This window comes from Taeniopygia guttata, chromosome 3 (genome assembly GCF_048771995.1).
Source record: "Taeniopygia guttata chromosome 3, bTaeGut7.mat, whole genome shotgun sequence".
Taxonomy (NCBI): Eukaryota; Metazoa; Chordata; class Aves; order Passeriformes; family Estrildidae; genus Taeniopygia; species Taeniopygia guttata.
The window spans coordinates 33,135,177-33,155,103 of NC_133027.1; positions in this window are offsets into that span (position 1 = coordinate 33,135,177).

Genomic DNA, 19,927 nt, shown 5'->3' on the forward strand with positions numbered 1-19,927 from the left:
GTGGAGCAAGGGGGTTACATCAACACTGTGGGACCAAGAATAGGGGGAGGAGAGAGGAAAAGTCACCTGGGCCAAGGGGGGCATCCTGGATTAGGGGATTTCCAAGTGGGTGTTTCAATCAGGGATTGGCCAGGGGGTGACTGGCAGGGAACATCCAGGAAAGAGAGTCAGGGTCACCTTGACAGGCAGGGAAGGAGGGCAGGGGTGCCTTGATAGGCAGGGAAGGGACTAAAACAAAGGAAGGGGAATAGCTTGCCGGACAGCTTTAAGCGAGGGTACAATGTAGGGAAACATGGGGGGATAACAGAATGAACCATTTAACAATAACTTAATGAAGTAAACATGAACCGCAACAAGGGTTCACATGTTATTGGTAGGTATTTTAAATTTTTTTCTGTAGAGAGGAAAGGATATTTTGCTGAGATACAATGCACAAGCTTTCAGAAAATTTAAATAAATATAACTTGCTTTTTATGCCTAATGAAACTAAGTAAACCTCAGGTTTTAAGTTTTGAATGCTTTTATCTTTTTTGGTATATCTTGTGTATGACTGGCCAGACAAACACAAAGCAGAAATCAGTAGGATTTTACAAATCAGAAATAAGTAGGAAAATTACAATGTTGTAAGGATACTGTCATATTTTTATCAAGGACACTGAAATGGGTTTAATGAAACAACAATTTTTCAATATTCATTCAAGAAATATTTCTACATTTATTAGCAAACGTTCTAGCACATTCTTCATTGTCACAATCATCACATTATTACCAGATAAAATTGAATTTAGATTAATATCTAAATCTCTTGAGTCACTGTTAATTCAACTAACTCAGTGAAAGTTGTTAAAACATAACTTTCCTTGCATTTTCCCAAAATCGTGAACTACAATTTGAAAGTGTGATTTACCATCTTTAACCATGCTGAGTATTACTCTTGTGTATAGTACCAAAGAGTTCCCGAGATTTCTTTTGAAGGAGGACATTATTTGAATAGAGAACAAATGACACAAAATCCTCAGGCTTTTGTCAAAATGTATAGGCTTTGCCCTAGTTTAGAAAATAAGTCAGGGTCCCATTCTCAGAACACATGGAAAATGTGTTATAACCTTATGCTCACCATGTACAGCAGGACAGCAACTTGATTAGCAAAATACTTCAGGAGAAAGCCTGATATTAAAAGTGTGATTGCCTATTATGTTTTGAAATAGTTATTGTGAGAACATAGAAATTATTTCTATTGAAGAATATATCTGAGTTTTGTTTATTCATGTTTAAAAGTAGATTTTTGAATGGATTGCAACACTTGGAAAATATTCATTGCTCAAAAGGAATTCATTGCTCAAAAGTACTTATCAACTTATTAGGCATTTTTTTTTCCTCACTTGAAATCTGGTGTGTTTTGTTGTGGTTAAGTGTTCTTTGTGGTTTATAACAAAGATGGAATTACTGTTTTTCTTTTCATAACAGACTAGAATGTCTACCCCAAGAACTGCAAACTAAATATTATTATGTTGTTTTGTGAGAAATATTCATAGTAGTAAAGTTCAGCTGCCTAAAAATTCATCAAAGAATATAAAGATTATGAAAGTAAAAATTAGAATTAATGTGATCACATAGTGCATTACCCAGCATACTGGCACAGTCTGCCATGTTTACAACGAGATACAAATTTCAAAAAGGCCTATTTTCCTTCTGTTTTCCTCTCCCCTCAACCTAGTTCTATTGCAATTTTAATGCCATAAATTTTTCCTGATGCCACATAGCATTTGGGGAGCATCTGTAATTAGGCTCAACACCATAAGGAGTAGGTTTGGTCCTATACTGCATTTCAGTGAGGAACATTCCGAGTGAGTTTAGTGCTTCATGAAGTTAGTCAGAGTCTTGTAACCTTTACCATGTAGGCTGGTCTGCATGATGTAGATTTTGCATTAGAAGTGCTCGAGCCAGAAGGCTGCAAGAGACTTCTGTGCCAAAACAGAGGACACCTGGTTTTTCTGAGCCTCACTTTTGAGATTTGGACCTCATTCTGCTTAAAAGCTTGGGTGATGTTAACAATCCTTTTTATTTGAAGCAAATTCATGTTGCATGACTAGGGTAAAACACTAAATTGTGGAGGAGAGTGAGCTGAAGTTCTATGGATATAACTTTGTTTTTCACTGTAACCTAGAAATCCAGTGCTTTGCATTCCAAATACCTCTTTTTATCTATGTTCAGCAAAAAAAACTTCATATGAACATGAAGACACCAGCTATGGTAATTTTTTCTACGTTTGCTAAGTGACACTTGGCCTTGTATTCCTAACCGTGGGCCTCTTTTCAAATGACTGAGTTTTGTAACTGAGTTTTTTAGTCACATCTATTTTGAATGCCTCCAGGTAGATGCAGAAAATTGCAATGTTCTCCAAATCACTAAATACTCCAAATCGCTTAAATGTACCTGGGTAATTTGACAGTGCTAATGAATAGCTGGCAGGCAAATATCAAGCAGAAAGATTATGCCGATGGAGAGTGAATAACATTTTAAAAAGTAAAGGGTGATAAAATATTTAACTCATTATATAAGTAACATTACCAATTTTGTTACTTGAAAAAAAAAGAAATTAAAAATCCTTAGAATGTGACTGTTTTACAAAGTACAGTAGCCAATGGTAGGTCAACACAACTTATACTCAAGAATATTTTATATATGTCCTTTACTACTTAGAAATAGCACTTTACAAATATTTCCTCTGAAACAATCAAATTGCAATCAATATGATCTTCATAACATCTGTTTTTCTCTACTCAAAACTTCAAATTATTATCAACTTCACTTTTTAATTATATTTTTATAATGTAAGACTAATTGCAAAATACCCTTCAATTTTGTTACAAGCAATTAAGTAACTGTGATCTGTGTGTGCATAATTTGAATGTTTATATAAAGAAAATACAGGATAGAAAAATTGTGGATGGAGCTTGTTATATTTTGAGCATATAATCCAGAACTAGAGCTCATTAGTGTATTTGGTCTGCTTATTTACATGCAAAAGTACAAGTGATGGCAAAAGCATTATGTAAATGAATTTAAAAAACCCAAAAACCTGGCTGATCTATTAGAAATTGTAGATGTCAGTATTGTGCAGTCTAGCAGTATTGCAAGAGACCAGCCCAGGAGAGGCATATTTAAAGATCCCTGGAAGAGCAATCAGATTAGAAGAACTACTTGGAATGCCTTGTCCTGAAGAACTTTGTTTCACAAAAAAAAAAAAAAAAAAAGAAAAAAAAAAGAAAAAAAAAAGTCTTCAACAGCACATCCATTTTAAAGGCATCTTTCAACTGAAAATATTTTTCCAATTGTCTTGATTTTTGTACTTGCATTTGGTCAGATATCAAAATAAGAACATTTACACCAATGGAAAATGTGATCATTTCTAAGAAAATGGAAACTCTGAGCTGGAAATAATGGGTGAAAGTTCTCGATGGCACAAGCAGTTAATTGTGCTTTGTGCAGCAATGAGAAGCAGTTTAAACCTCTGGAGAGCCCACCTGAACTTCAGTGATACAGTGGTGAATTTGCTGGGCAGTGGGAAAGTCATTCTGTGAGACAGTCAGTTCTATTGCATCCATTCACCATCAGAGGGAAGGAGTGTCATGTGTAATGGACACTGACTTGTGATGCGTGGCAGAATTATACTCTGATATCGTTTAATTTCATTTTTGCCATGGTAATTCGTTTCACTCTGTGAATGAAGTAGAACTGATAGAAGTTTCACAAGTGCAGAAATCCTGCATGTAATGGCTTCCCATTTTTCATCATCATTTTCTCTCTGGAACAATTTTCACTGTGCCACAGTGAAAGAAGGAATTTGCTATTCTAGTCTAACTAGAACTACCATTCTAGTTTGACTCTGTCCCTCCTTCCCTACTCTTTCCCGCGCCTGAAAGCACCCATTGTTGGGGAGATACCGTGAGTTCACAGCCTCCCTGGAGGGGTTCCTATTCAAGACAAGTTGTGCAGAAGCCAGGAGAAAAATCGGCACTGGCTCTGCCTTTTCTAAGCAGTCCTTTTTCCTTTTTTCCCTTTGTTCTATTTGTTCTGAATGGTACTACACTGTGCACATCTGCTGAAATCCTGATCAAAACTTATTGTGCATGAAATTAACTTATAGTGTATTAGGTGCCCAACTGGGTGTGCAACTTGAGTCTTTGCCTGCACATCTCTGGAAAAAAGCCTAGGGTCTGAGGGAGATTTTGTTCAGTTTTGATGATTTCTATTAGAAAAAGGTCATGTCTCTTACAGTGGTGGATGATAGAAAACTACTCTCCTTCAGCATCAACTCTTTATTGCCTTGTGCTCCAGCTCCTGCCCAGCTGCTGCAGCTGACATGTAGCCCAATAACTGCCAGGTGCCAGCCACAAGACTGTGTTTAGGATTGGTTTCTAATCGGAACAGCAGTCTTTGCTCTCCATTCCTGCTGTGAGGCACCTGCAAAACATGACCAAAAAAAGGGTGAAGCTGACTTTTCCCAATTTATTAGACTATAACCCACAGAACTCCCTGGAGCATGATTTGAATGTTGAATTTTATCACCCAGACAAATCTTTCTCTTACATTTCGGTTGCTTGTCCATTGAGTGTGTTGTATTCTGTAATTGCAAGTTAATGCAGTGCAGCTGGGTCAGGTTGTACTCTTGACATGTAGAACTTTTAATCCTTTACAGTGGCCCTTAAAATCAATGTCACACTCAGGATAGTAGAAGTAGGCACTGGAGGTCCGGATAGTTGCCTCTAACCAGTTTGCTTAAAACTTCTCAAGTCTTATCTCAGGAAAAGGTATGAAAGCACTGACACTCCATGTCAGTGCTTTCATACCTTATCATAGCAGTTTCATAGCAGTTTGTATTGCAAACTGCTTCTTAGTTTTTAGTGTGCTTTCCTTGAGATCCCCTGTGCACCACAGTCACGGGTGTCACATCCCTTTCCACCTGTGGTCTCCTCCAACTGCAGCCTTTAGGGCTAGAAGCACTGCTTCAGTGAACAGCACGTGGAAATGATTGAGACAAGAAATAAATTTTTAATTTTAATACTTATATTCGGCTTACAAACATGGCAGTAATTTGCAGAAATATCGTAACCAAATGCATGTAAATTCTTCCCAGTTCCCCACAATTGTGAATGATGAGTCAGACCTAGTAGTGTTGCTGTCACTCCTGAGAGAAGGCCTTCAGGTTTCATAGGTTTTCTTTGTCCCAAGGGTAATATTCTGCAGTCTGACAATGGTGGAAGGGCCTGCCTTTCCACCTGGAAACAATGACAGCAAGAGGGTGAAAAGGGACATTCATTTAAAGGATATGCTAGATGGTGGAACAACAAGATAGGGAGTGTGATTTCATGAGGCTGTCCAGACATGTTCAGAGGAAAAGACTGAACACAGAAGGAAGGTACTGTACCTTGAGAAGTGTTACAGAGCAGTGTGTGCTGGTGAGATGCTCTCACAGCAAATCCTACTTGATCTCTCTAAAGCTTTCCTGGCAATGGGCACATGCTCATCTGTGTCTTCCCAGGTCTGCCTTGGAACATGCAGGCTGGGCTGTTGCTCTGAACAAATATGAGCAGAAACAGAAGCGTTCAAACAATATGATGGTGAAAATGCATACCCAGCTCTGCAAAAATATTGTCCTGGGGAATTATAACTGTGCACTTCTCCAAGCAGGGGCTTATTCTCAATTAAAAATGCCTGTTGTGGAAGAATTACTCAGGTCTAATTATTTATGAAGACAGATGATAAATCCGTGCAGAGGTTTAAACTTGTAAAAATCTTTTGTAAGGTATGTGTTTGACTGGCTTCTCTCCAACTAACACCACATTTCTAACATTTACCTAAGATTATTGTTCTCTGTATGACTTTCTATCCCAATGAAATTCCTGTCTCATAACCTTTGCTATCTGAAATTTAAGTCATCATCTCCTAAGGTCCTTATTAAATTGGTAAAGTTATCATCCACTACAGATGCCTTAATCTCACCTATTTTACAGAGGGGTCTTGAATGGTAAGGCTATAACAGATAGCAGTTTTTGAGGTAGTAAAACTGGAAGAGAATGCTACTTTCATTTTTCTCAGGTATATATATTTCTGTTGTAGCGTTATGAGCATTGTCTGTGATGTGTTTCGTATTGTTCTTTGTAATTTAATCCCCTTGGGACAACTAGTTTATCTGCAAGCATGAGATTTGGGGTGATAGTACTGGATAGCTGAGCAAAATAATGATCTTTTTCCAAAGGAAAGTGAACTTTCCAGAAAAAGGAAAGGCTTGCATATGTCATTATACTTCAGTCACTGTCTGTGCTTTCTTGGTTGACCAGCCTTTTCACAGAATAGCATAAGGGCAGTATGGCTGGGGTAGGAAGGCACCTCTGGAGCTCATCCAGTCTGCCCACAAAGCACAGACTGTCCAGTCTCTTTTCCAGTGAAATTTGGAATATCTTCAGACTTTATGAAGGAAGGAAACACTTTTTTTGAGGATATACACATTACTGCAATGCAATCTGAGCTTAGAGCCACCAAATTTCTTCCACTGACCTTTTCAAATGATGAAATTATCTGTTTTCATCCATTCTACCTTTATGATGGGTGGGACTTTTATTTAAGACTGTATTCAGTGGCAGGGGCACACTTAAAATGTTTTTAATTAATTTATCATGCACTGAGCAGATATTTGCCTATCAGCTGCAGCTCCCTGCTGGGTTGTGTTTTGATTTTGGAATTAATTTAGCGCTCATGTCATAAAAAATATTAGAGCATCCAAACCAAAACTAAATTTTATTTAACAGCATTTATGATAACTTTTCAAAGCAGTATGAAAAATTAAGAAATATATTTTATTTTTCCATGCCCTAGGGAAAGTAATTATGTAAATTGCATATTGTGTGTAACATCAGTTAAAACTTATGAAAGACTGATTTGTGTGTGTGCCCACATTCTCACACAATGAAATTTGATTTAATAATATCTGCACCGCAAAACATAATTTGTACTAATTATTTTTTTAAATTATGTATTCAGCTTCAAAGTGAGGTTACTATTAAATAAGGTTACTAATATTACAGCACTATGACAAAAACCTAACAAATATAAATATATATCTTCCTTCTTCATAAAGCCTAATTAGAAATCTCCTTACTGGTATCAGGCCTAAGATTTTCCTGTAATCCATAAGGGTTACCATTTGGAACTTTTCTTTAAACTAGTATTTGCATTCAAATGTACATTGGCTTAGTTTTGTTATGAAATATTGAAAGCAATTTAAAGGACTTTGTCAACCTTGTTGAAATCAGGAAGGTTTTCTTCTAGTCGAAGGCACATGGAAGTACCACATACTACAGAGGACAATGGAGTGCTATAGCTGAAGGGTTAGGCTTTTGAATTCAGCTCCAGAGCTAAAGAAGCAATCATATATTGGTTTTAGAGAGAAATTGTTTTGCATGTCTGCTTTCTGGAAGTTCCTCTTTAAACAGTCCATCTGATTTGAATGTCCTGACTCATAACATCACAACCTCCTTCAAACAATCCCTGTCAAGTTGTAAAACATTGCAAATATAACTAGATATACGGAAGAAGCAATACCCTCTCAGCATGACCCCTAAAGCAGATTTGATCATTTACACTGGTGCTATTTAATGAGTAGTGTGATATGAATTGAGATGCAGTTGCCATTTCCACTTCAAGATTGCTATTTGTTCCTTTCAAAATCTCTTCATTTGCTTTGAGGCTTATCTTGGCAATCCACAGAAATACTGGTTTAGTTGATGAAGCTCCCTGTGCTGCCAAGAGAAAGACATACACAGTAAACAAAGCACCTTGTTAAATTTGGGCAGTAAGAGTCAGGTGAATTCACCTTAAGAGATGACTTGCATATTAAAGAAGGAGCCTTATAGTGCTTATCTAACTTTTAGATGTCAAAAGTGAGCTGATATGAATCACAAATTCTAAAATAGAAAATAGATAAATAGATTAAATATTATGGTTCTTTCCTATAGATCGTGATCACAGATTTTTTTCAATACCCAAAAGATGCAAAGTTGTTTCCAAGCTTTGTCTTCCAGCAGACACAGTATTCCATCAATTACATATAACAATTACAAATGAATTTCAGCATGACAGCTAAGGTTGCATGTCCTCCCAAAATTGCTGTGCAAAGGAACACTCTTATCTGTATGGGCATCACAGCACAGGATCAGGAAGGAGCTCATGAGACCCTCAGTAGGTTTGTCTGCTCTGTGACAAGGGTGACTGGGTCTTGGTCATTCTTGTCAGATGTTTGTTTAAGCAGTTCTCAAGAATATCCATTGCCAGAGCCTCAATAGCTTCTCCAGGTTGATTTAACTGTAACAGGTTGATTTTAAATGTAGCTCTACTACATTTAACGTCAGAAAATTTTTGCTTGTATTTAATATAATCCTTCATGCTAATTCAAATAAATTATTTCTTCCACAATCCACCACTGGCATGGCTAATTATTTTATTTCTCCTTTTAGCAGCCTTTCATGTATTTCAATAATGTTGCAAGGCTCTTTGGCATGCTTTAATTTAAATGACCCTCCAAACTTTCTTTATAGATCATGATTTCCTACTTCTTCATTGTGCTCCTAAGGATTCTCCTCAGCTGGTCCACAGCATTCTTGAAGAACAATTCCCAAAATTAGAGAGAGATGGTTTTTCTAATGTTGATCAGAGAGAAGGGATTACTTCAAGTGTTTTGCACACTGTATATATTTTATATATTCCAGTACAATGTCAACTTTTTTCCTAAGCTTGTATATGAAAATGAAAAAATGCAAAGACTATGATGCTGATAAAGCTGAAGCCATGGAAAAAGTGGCCTCGTTTTTCTGAGACCCTTTATTTTTGTAGTATCAGGAGCTATCTAGCACCTAATGAAGATATTAATAGACAGATATATAAAAAAATGCAACCATGAAATTCCCATTTCAGAAACAAATTTAGACAGTTGATATCTGTCCTTTGATTGTGATTACTTGGCAGAGGAGCCAAACACATATAGTTTCTTTTCCCTTGTATAGCAGGCAAGTCTTAAGCATTAGGAGTTCAAGCATGCCCTTATTATACTGTTCTGCTTGGTATCTTGAACTGTGTCTTGGGCTCCCTTCCTGGAATGGAAGAGCACTGCTGCCATGACTACTGCTGACATTAACTACCAGGCAAACTTCCCTTTAGTGTCTGAGTTATGACAGTAAAAACAATCAGAGTTCAAATGAGATGAAGCACTTATCAAGTACGCAACTGGTTAATAAGAAGTCAGTATCAGCATGAGCTCAACATGACCCAACAATGTGCATTTGTTGTTTGGAAAGCTAGCTGTATTCTGGGCTGCATCCAAAGCAGTGTGGCCAGCTGGTTGAAGGAGGAGATTCTGCCCCTCTACTCCTCTGCAATGAGATCCCACAGGCAGTGCTGCTTCCAGTTCTGGGACTCCAGTGTAAGGACAAGGACCTGTTGAAAAGAGTCCAGAGGAGGGCCACGATGATGGTCAGAGGGCTGGAGCACTTCCCCATGAAGACACGTTGAGAAAGTTGGGGCTGTTCAGCCTGGAGAAGAAAACACTCCAGGGAGAATTTGCAGCAGCCTTCCAGTACCTGGAGTGGGCTAAAAAAAGCCGGAGAGAGATTTTTTACATGGGCAAGTCACTGAATAGGAAACTCAAAAAGGACCAGTTTAGATAAGATATTAGGAAGAAATCCTTTACTGTGGAGTGGGTGAGGCACTGGCACAGGCTGCCCAGAGAAGCTGTGGCTTCTCCATCCCTGGAAGTGGTCAAGGCTAGGTTGGATGGGGCACTGAGCAGCCTGGGTTAGTGGCAGGTGTCCTGCATGTTCCGAGAGGGCTGAAGCTAGATTTTAAGGTCCCTTCTGACCCAAACTATTATATAATTCTATGATCAAGTCAGAAGCCCTTCAACATTTCTCTGTTTTGTAGACAGTATTTTTGACCTTTGATGGATAAAGGAAGACGCAGTTGCTGAGTCCACCCTTCAGATGCTACACAGATAATTTCCTTTTGTCCCCAGAGATACCCTTGAGGCTGGAGCTGCTGTGGTTGCATGCACTCCATGGCCAATAGAGTTTGAATGTGGTGCTACTATGGCTACTGCTTCTTCCTGGGCTCTTAAGAGCAGACATAATGGCATGCTGTGGTTGCATGCACTCCATGGCCAATGGAGTTTGAATGTGGTGCTACTATGGCTACTGCTTCTTCCTGGGCTCTTAAGAGCAGACCTAATGGCATGCACGATGTGTTCTCATTGATTAGTGAAGCCTTCCAAGACATGCCGCTTCTGTTTTCTGTGCTACCCAACAGAAAACAAAACTCTCAAGTCCATATTTGGAATTTTTAAACCATTTTTTGAAGAATGGTTTTGTGCTTCGGTAACTAAAACCCCTGCATTATAAAGAAACAAATTTATTAATCCCATCCCATTCATGTCTACATATCCACATGCCATTTAGTTGTCAGTGATTTGACAAAACAAAGGCCAAATCTCTATTTTTAATTGTGTGGGTACACACAGATTAATATATTATATAATGGTTTATATTTATAATTATAAATGGCAAGAATAATATTTAAATGTTTACAAAAGTCTATTTTATGCAGGTAATGGACTATGTCTTCAAAAACCTGTAGATAGTATGGAACTTTAGAAATTATAATTGCATAAGCTACAGAATAAAATAGATGGGTAAATTTTGCCACAATTTGCCAAACTTGACATTTTTCATAGTTCTTTATATGGTGATTAGCTTCTAAGGTTACTTTAATATAATTCAGAAACTGCATTCTGCCCTTGAATATGATCTGTATGGGTCTTCATGACCTGACACTGTAGATGTGGTTGTCAGGGCTCTTTTTTAAACTAATGCTTTAGCCTAGGTTACTGCACTAACATTCTGCCTGTTTTATGAAGAGAATACCTAAAGTTAAAACTTGCTTTACATAGTGCCGGAAAGATACTGGGGTTATATTTAATTGAAATAAATTCATATTGCAGTAATTATAATTTGATGTGTCCTTTTCTCTTGAATTTTTTTCCTAAGCAAAACAAGGACTTCTAAAACGATGTGTTATTTTCCTATTTAGATAAATTATTTAAAATTGCCTTGAATTTAATTTATGTTTGGAGCTCACTGCAACACATTCATGTTCTAAGGCAACTTTTGTAAAACTTTGCTCTGATGATGTGCATTTAGCAGGGTTCCAGCTGGCAGCTGGACACTTTTGAACCCTCAGCAAGATTCAGCCTCTGTGGAACCTCAGTGGTAAAATGTAGTACTGGAAGTGCAAAACATCCTTTTCCAACTCATTAATAGAGTTCAGAACGTTTCAGTAGAGAGCTCCTGTCAGCAAGAAAGTCTAAAATTTCTGTAATGCTCATTTTACTGCAGGCTCTGTCTGTCGATGACAAAATCATTTTTTTATGCATCAAAAAATAGAAATCTAAGCAACCCAAGAGGCAAGCACAGCCATTTAAGGCATACATCTTGCACTTAGTGTAGGGATTGGAACTCTGCTGTGCCAGTGTGCTGCCTGCATTCCAGGAGCTTTGGGCTCTTGCCTGGGCAATGTATAATCTATGTGTCCATGGGTGCACACTATTACTCATGTGCAGTAGATTGAAGAAATATTTCATCAGATCTGCTGTTTCTGAACTTACAACTGATGGGAATAAGCATTTATTTTTAATAATTAATCTTTTTATCATATGTCATTGATATGGTAAATGCAATTCCAATTTACAGAGAGGTCTGAAAATACTTTTTCTTCAACCGAAATATATGAGAGAGCAAATTCACGTCTTACATTCAGAGATGCCATTCTTGAACAAATAATAAAAAAAGATCTTAAAATGCATGATACAGAAATGCTTTTGCTTTCTTGTGAAAACAGGAAAACTATCACCAAGTTGTGAACATTGAGTATAAAAACAAACTAGCAAGGAAAACAAAGCTTTCTGCACCAATGAAAGGCATTTTTTTTTCTCTAATATATATACAGTTTGAGAAACCAGTCAAATTGCTATCCCACCTCTTGATTCTCATTGTCATTGACCCTGGAGCAGTCAGTACTTAGTCTTAAGCAGCAACCCCAAGTCAGGGATGTCCTACAAGGTTTTTTTGGGGGCTCAGAATATGATGTGGTACTGGAGGAGGAGGTTGGGAGGGCAGTGGGAAAGGCAGGCCAGAGGGCAGGCTGTGCTGTCTGGGTGCCTTTGAGTTTGGGGGTGGCAGAGTCCCCTGAGAGCAGGGCAGACCTGGTGATGTTGATGTTTTCTGCATAACTGACCCCATTTTCCTTCTTCCTTCTCTGTACAGGCTGGCACTGCAGTGTTCCTCTGCTGACAGAGGGGGACTCCTTGCCTTCCAAGTTTATGCAGTGAGGCAAGTGGAAGAATGCAAAGATTCTTACCCTCAGGTCTTCTGCTGTAACCTGGCTGAATGCTATGAAATGTGACTTACTGTTCCTGCAGATAAATAGTGTTTCAAGGAATAAGTTTTTTGGTGGTTTTGTATTTGTTTGCTTTTTCTATGGGAAGTGTGCGTGTGGGTTTGTTTTGTTTTTTGTTTTTTGGTTGGGGTTTTTTTGGTTTTTTTTTTGTTTTTTTTTTTTTTAGTTTATAACTGATCTTAATTTACTTTTCAGTCAGGACTACCACATAAATTTTAAATAGTAAAAAATTGCTGCAACTTAAATAAATAAAATAATTGATGTTTCAGAATATCAACATCTAAAATAGTGCATTCTTGTTCAAGATATCCTTATAATTTTGTCTTTTTTCTGAAGGAAGATACTGAAGAAAAAACAGATCTAATTTCTTCTGCGAGCTGAAATGCTGGGGTTCTTTTCTAAAGTCTTCTTTTAGCTTTCAGGGATATGGTAGCTATGGCAAGTAATCTACTCTTTTATCCTTACATAGCCTCTAACTAACATGTGTCCTGCGGTGTTGTCTTCAGTTTTTCCCTCACACTTGCTGATAGCAGACAGAGTCAATTTTAACAGCAGAACTGTATTAACATTTACCACAGATTAGCAGAAACATAGATTATTAACAACCTTTCCACTTGCTAGGCCTTTAAGAGAAATGGGACTTTTCTTTGGACTGCTTCTACCATTCGTTTCCTCAGAAATCCTAACGCTGTGAGATAATATTTAAGTCTTTTTTCTTGTGAAATCTTGGACACTCGAGTTACAAAATTGTAACCTGACCTCTTGTTTTCTTAACTGCCATCAGAAAATTAGTTATTTCTTTCTGCTGTAGGGCTGAACTCTGATATGAGGTGCAAAGCATGATGTGTAGGTATAATGGCAAAATTGAATTTATGTTTGAGGTAAAACTGGTTACACTGTGGTTGCATGCCCTCTAGCTGAGGAAATTGGCCTTTCCATCTCATGTTCAGACAAGCCCCCTCCTCTGGAGATTTAAATTTGCAAATTTCAGGATGTCTTAGCTACTGTGTTATCCTGTATTGAGTGTACAACACCTTCCACTGACTCTCTGCCACTTTATAGAGCCTAAATATTCTCTAAGACAATAAAAAAAAAGAGTAAGTGCAACTTGCTTAGAGTACATTCCTGAGAAAAGAGAGACCTTGATTCTTAATTCTGCTCTCAATCAAAACATGGACTTGAGCCAAGATTTGTCACCTTCCAGGAAAGTTCTCAAGAAAGTGCTTTAATACTGAGTAATTTTCTTTCTCACTGGCTTAATGAATATTTAAATAGTCCATACAAGATGGAACAGAATCAGTGGGAGAGACTGTGAACAAACCTCTCTAGAATATCTTACAATGTTGTAGCTAGGTCGTTGTCAAGGGGTGACACGGCTTCAGATCCTGTCAGGAAACAAAAAGAATTGCATCTGCCTCCTTTAGTTTGAGTGAATATGCTTCTGTTTCCTTAGCTTGCCTCTTTGTCTCCTTTCCTCCTGCCTTCTCCCACAAGTGGTACCAAATAAAACATTTGGAATACAGTGAAATAAGTAACTTTGGATATTTCAAATATTAATTCTCTCACCACTGCTACAGAGAAGTTTTATCTTCATTCACATGAAAGACAAAAAGGAAGCAGAGGGATAGCTGATGTGGTTTCCTAAAGGGTTATGTCAGTTTATGAGGCGTTACATTATACACAGAAAAGTGATTTTCTAACACTAAGACGTGGCAGTTGAGCTCCTTTTTCCTAAAAAGTAACCAAAGATGAGGCAGATTGGGCTTTCTGGGCAGTTTAAGCTGACATAGGTCTGCACTGTGGCTGAACAGTCTCATTCTCTTCTAGCCTTGGCCTGGTGTCTTCTGCTCTGGCATTAGTCATCCCACAAATGTAGTTTGAATATGACTGGTTCACTAGTCTGAGAGAAAAGGAGGTTTGTTTCTTTTCTTCTTCTTCCTTTTTTTTTTTTCTTTTACTCTGTGCTACTTCTGTGTTGGTTCACCAGTCTTGTCCACTCAATGGCTGCCTAATTCCTAGAGCCTTTTGGCACATTTGCTGTCTTAGACTTGCTACAGTCAGACAAACAGATAGAAGGTGCGGGATAAAAGAAAAAAAATTATTTTTAAGAAACTAATGGATGCTAAGAATGGACAGTTGATGCTAGTAGAACTACATTATAAGGCAGAGACTTCCACACATCCATCTGTGAAAACCTTTAAAAAAGGCAGTACATCTCCTTTTTTTTGTGTTGTAACTGTGTGGCTTGCTGTATTTGCATAAGCCTGAAGTTAGACTAAAATTAGACATTATTACCCTTTCCTAGCTAGAAGTTGTGAATTTGTTTAACTGCAGCTGTTCTACCCAGGTAAAGCAGATCCCTAGGATAAGCTGACCAAAAGTAAGTTTGCCTTTCACATCCCTATTCACCACAGTGGAGTCATTCAGGCTTTCTCTTCCTAACAGGAAGGTCCTGAAGAGAAATATTTTAAAGAGTTAAACTTACTTTTTAACTTTGCATAATTAAAATGATTCACTACAATGCTTCTATTAAGAGTCATAGTTTTTGCAGCTGATGCATCTTTAGGAAGATAAATGTAATGTTTCAGTGTCTCTGTTCACACAATTTTATAGCTTAATCAATGATGAACAGCGTGAGATGTACAATATTGCTATTTCTTAAATTATTAAATTGTATTATTTTTTGCATTTGTCTTGTACTTCTTGTACTCAAACCTTAACATCTATACCTAAACAATAGCAACTGTTGCTATGGTATTGTTCTGGCTTTCAGAAGGACATTGTCAACCATAAACTATATTTCTAACCTTCTCAGCTATTAAAGGAGGTAACACCTCCTTTCTTTCTGCTGAAATTGTATTATGTCTCATGATGGATGTTGTTAATTTGATTTTCAGGGCTAGAGTGGTTCCAGAACTGATGAATCTATTTGCATAAAGTCTCTGTCTTGTGCCTGTCATGGATAGGCGTGGATATTAAAATAATGAGTTTTGGAGGAATCACTCAGTGTTAAAAAATATCTTCCTATACTCTTTCTGCCATGCTTTGTTATTTGTATTGTGATGGCAGGCACAGCAAGCTGGATATTGGCTACACACTCAGGATGAGTGTGTAATACACTGTCTGTAAAACAACAGGACTCACAACCAGATTCCTACCTCTGCTGATTCTCTACCAGCACAGAAAATTTCCAGTGTTTGGACAGTCATATTGGAGTCAATGTTTTGGTTTAAAATATCAAATTAATAAAATGACCTTTGAAACAGAGTAAAGATATTTCAAAACTGTTGATCTTAAGGAAAAAAAATATTCCCAACGTTTACTAGGTCTTCTTCTGTTCTTATTGAACACTTTATTTTGAAGAAAACCCCCAAAGAATAAGAATGAAATCTTTGACTTAGACAATTTTTTTTTTTTTATATGATGTGTCCTTTTTTCAGTGCATTCAATAATAAAATAAATAATCATCTAAAATGTCTAAATATCTCCATACTTTTGGACTTCATACGGTAGACCATGAGGTGTGGACAGACATGTGAAAAAACCTGAACAGAAATAATTTACTAGTTACTAAAGCTAGGGGCCAGATTGAACTGTTAGGCATGTGAGCGTAAATCTGGAGTCATGCTCTCAAGAGCCATCAGATTGCTCCAGGCTTACACTTGGCTACCTGAGATCAGCATCCGGCCAAGGGTTTTTTCTGTAAGTACATTGTTGTAATTAGTACTGTCAGTAAAGAATATCAAGAATGTCATACTCTCCAAATTTTGATAAATATCTTGAAATGTAAGTTTTTTCATCAGACATTCTTTATTTTGAATTAAAAGGAACAGAGCTGCATGGCAGATTCAGTTTGTATTTAATTTCTCTCAAGCTGTATCATAAACACTGAAACAATAATTTGAAACAATGTCTAATGTTGAATTAGAACCTTTCACCTTCCTTTCCCCATCAACATATTTTCTATTGCCTTTACATAAAAGATGGAACAGCAATTGTATGGAGATTGATGTACTGAGAGAGGGGCTTTTTCTACAGTTAACCATCGTGTACGAATAGTATTTATTGGGCTAGTCTAATAGTATGCTTGCAGCATCATGTCTGAAATGATTGCTTTAATTCACAAAAATGTTGTTAATACATAAAAATTAATTCTTTAGGCAATTTAAACACAGCAATTTCCTAGCTATATTTCCAGGTAAATTCTACATGAGAAGTTATATTGCTCCCTTGTAAAGAAAATCTTTACTGGTGGGTTTTCTTGCCAACTGACTCATATTTGGACAGAGTTTTTGTGTCCTCGAGTTGTCAAACGTTTCTGTGGTCTCTTTATTCTCTTTTATTTTAACATTAGAATTTCTATTCAGTCTTAAGAATTAACCAAAGTCTTGCTGTGATTTTCTTCCTAATACAAACATCATGTTCCCTAAAATCTTAGCCCTGTCAAAGGCATTTCTTTCTTTAGGCTAGCCTTCATTTATTTTTTTACTATTGTAACTTGATTTTCCTAATAGCACATTTTTCTTACAGCTTTTTCTGTCTTAGTAGCAAACAATGACTTTCCAATCAGCCATGATAATTTTGCTTCTCTTTCTTAATATACAAGCAGGGAAAAAAAATTTCCTCTCTTTTAGACTTCCTTATCTAGGAATACAAATTTTTAAAAAAATATTATTATTATATGGGAAAAATTCCCAAACTATAGAAATTTCCTTGGGAAAACTGATGATTCATAACAAATTCAGGTTAAAGTATTGGATTGCGAAATTTCAAGTACATGCTGTATGGTTTTTTGCATCTCTAAAAAAGGGATGGTTTATGGTCCTTGAAGGTCTGCTTCAGGTGACTGATCATAAAATGGATTTTTAAAAGGGAAATTACCAGCTTAGGAACCTTGGGTATCTTCTCAGGAAAAATTACCTTCTTGAGGACTGCTGAAGAAATCATGGGAGTATGCAGAAGGTAAAAGGCCTCACTTTATGTACCAGAATAAAATTTAAGTAAAGGCTAAAATGGTGATTGGTATCTGAAACAAAAGAGTAAAAGGTAAAATGGAAAGTTATTAAGAAAGGGTCCTGATGTTTGACTTTGGAAAGGGTCCTGGAGACAGCAGTATCTTCAGCGGAGCTGAAATACTGGAAGTGAAGAGGAAACTCATGCATTTGTTGTAGGCAGTGCATGTCGTGATTTTAGAGACTGAGGGGATATATGAAATGGAATCATTGTTTGAGAAAGGAGTCAGAAAGGAGTACAGAAACTGGGGAATTTTCCAAAACAGAAAAAGGAAATGTAAGACAGTGAGAGACTGAGAATAGTGATGAAGGGCTATATAAGGAAAGAAGTCAAAATGATAACTGGGACAGAAGAGAGAGTTAAATATCTAGTACAGAGTTGAAAACTACTTGTAACTGCAGAGACCTGCCAGGACAGGACTGAAACATATGGTGTTCCCAACATGTCAAGTTTGAGGAGCAGTTACTCAGATTTGGCAGTTTACACTAAGAGGATAAGCTCTTAGGATTATTGTTATCATCATGACAGAGAGAGGCAGAGTTTCTTTTAAAGATACTATCGCCAAGGAATTAATTAGCTTTGACAGAAATCAGTTTGACAGTGGTACTTGAGTGAATATGATAGTCAAAAGGGAAACAATGACAACAGACAGAGCAAGATTATTCTTTTTGCAAAGCATTAGATAAACATGTTCATTGGCTCATAAGATGAATCAGGATGTCTTCAAACTCTTGGATTATACCTCATTGCTATGCTATATTATACCTCATTGCTATGCTGTGCAAAACCTGAAATTTTAGCAGTCTGTTCACAACAAGATGAATTGATGATTGGCAGAGAAACAAGAAACACAGAAAAATAATTCAGATAATTAAAGGATCAAAGCAATTTGGCTCTGGTGAGGCAAACAAATAATTTAAAATTTGAAGGGGAAAAAGAGCATAAGAAATAAGAACAAACCCAAATATTAATTTGGAGCAAAACTAGAAAAATATGTCCTTTTTTAGTTCTTTTCTCTCTTCAACTTGCAACTCGGTTGAGTGAGACATCAAAGTTTATTTAATTTACTTTTCTAAGACAAATCAAGGATACTATATACGCAAATGTTTTTTAATGTGGGGTTGTTTTGTCTACTGAAATAGAATATGTATGCAGTGAACCTGAAAGTGCAATTGAAATTTCTTATATATGTAATAAGTGCACATTATCAAGGAATCTCAATAACAGTTGATCATAGTGCAAAACAGATTCCCATCAAATTTAGTTTTTGGCAAGAGGACCTTAAATGACCTTGCAGTTAAAAATCTATATGCTTACCTTGATCTCTGTTTTCAGACAGCTTGGAATTCACCATGAGAAAGCGATATGTAGTAGAATTTCAAATTTGATCTGAAATGAAGCCCACCATAGGTACATCTACCTTTCATAAGCGTTGTGTCTTGCACAATTCATGCTTTCAAACTTCTCTCTTTCAAGAACACTGGAGGATTTTGTCCTGCCATCCCTTAGTTCCATCTTAACTGCTGTCATGGGAAAATGGCACTGTTGAGTCCCTGATATTTCTTGTATTTCTGTTGAGAGAGCTGTTTTCCTATCCTTACTTCCTTACATCATTAGTTTGTACCTTAGAAAAATGGATCCTTCTGCTTTCATTTCTATGCTATCAAGAGATTTCTAGGCAAAACAAATACTTCCTAGTTTTAAATTCTGTGCCTTGCAATGGACTTATTCTATTAACTGAATGTCTCAGCTGCAGTGTATTGGAGAGGACTGCAGCCTTGACTTATGGGTCACTGTTGTATTAGCGCCTAGGTCTTGAAAGAAACATCTTAGTTTTGTTTTGTACAAAATATGAGCTTTCTCTGAAAGCATCCATGGGTCACCAGTATGATCTCAGTGAGTCTGATCACTCCCATCAGGTGAGTTGTGGCAACACAGAAAAAAAAGTGTCCCATAAGCCAGTTACCAAGTACATAATAACCCAAGTAGCAGGGGGTGATATTCTGTGGAAAGACATTCAGAATATACCAAAATGACTCCATAAAAAAGTTGAAGTCCTCTTCTTTACAGCATGATCAAAGCACTCTCAGGAGGTGGTGCTGGAGGGTGACTTGGTTCTCATGAGGATACTTGAGCAAATAATACATATAGAGATAGTAACATTGGTCTCAGCTGTAGATTTAACAGTGATTATGATACCTGGATTTCTTTCTGATGGGCATTTCTGTGCACAGAAATGTTAGCCCTTCTTGTACATTCTCCCTTAATTCCTATTACCAGAAAAATATCTTTTTTTGCTTAGGAAACAATAAAGCTCTTCCTAAAAGTGTGTTGACTTGCACTCTGTGTTACAGGGGATTTTTGAAGGATTTTTCTATAACATAACACAGAAAAATTTGAATGTGAATCTGAT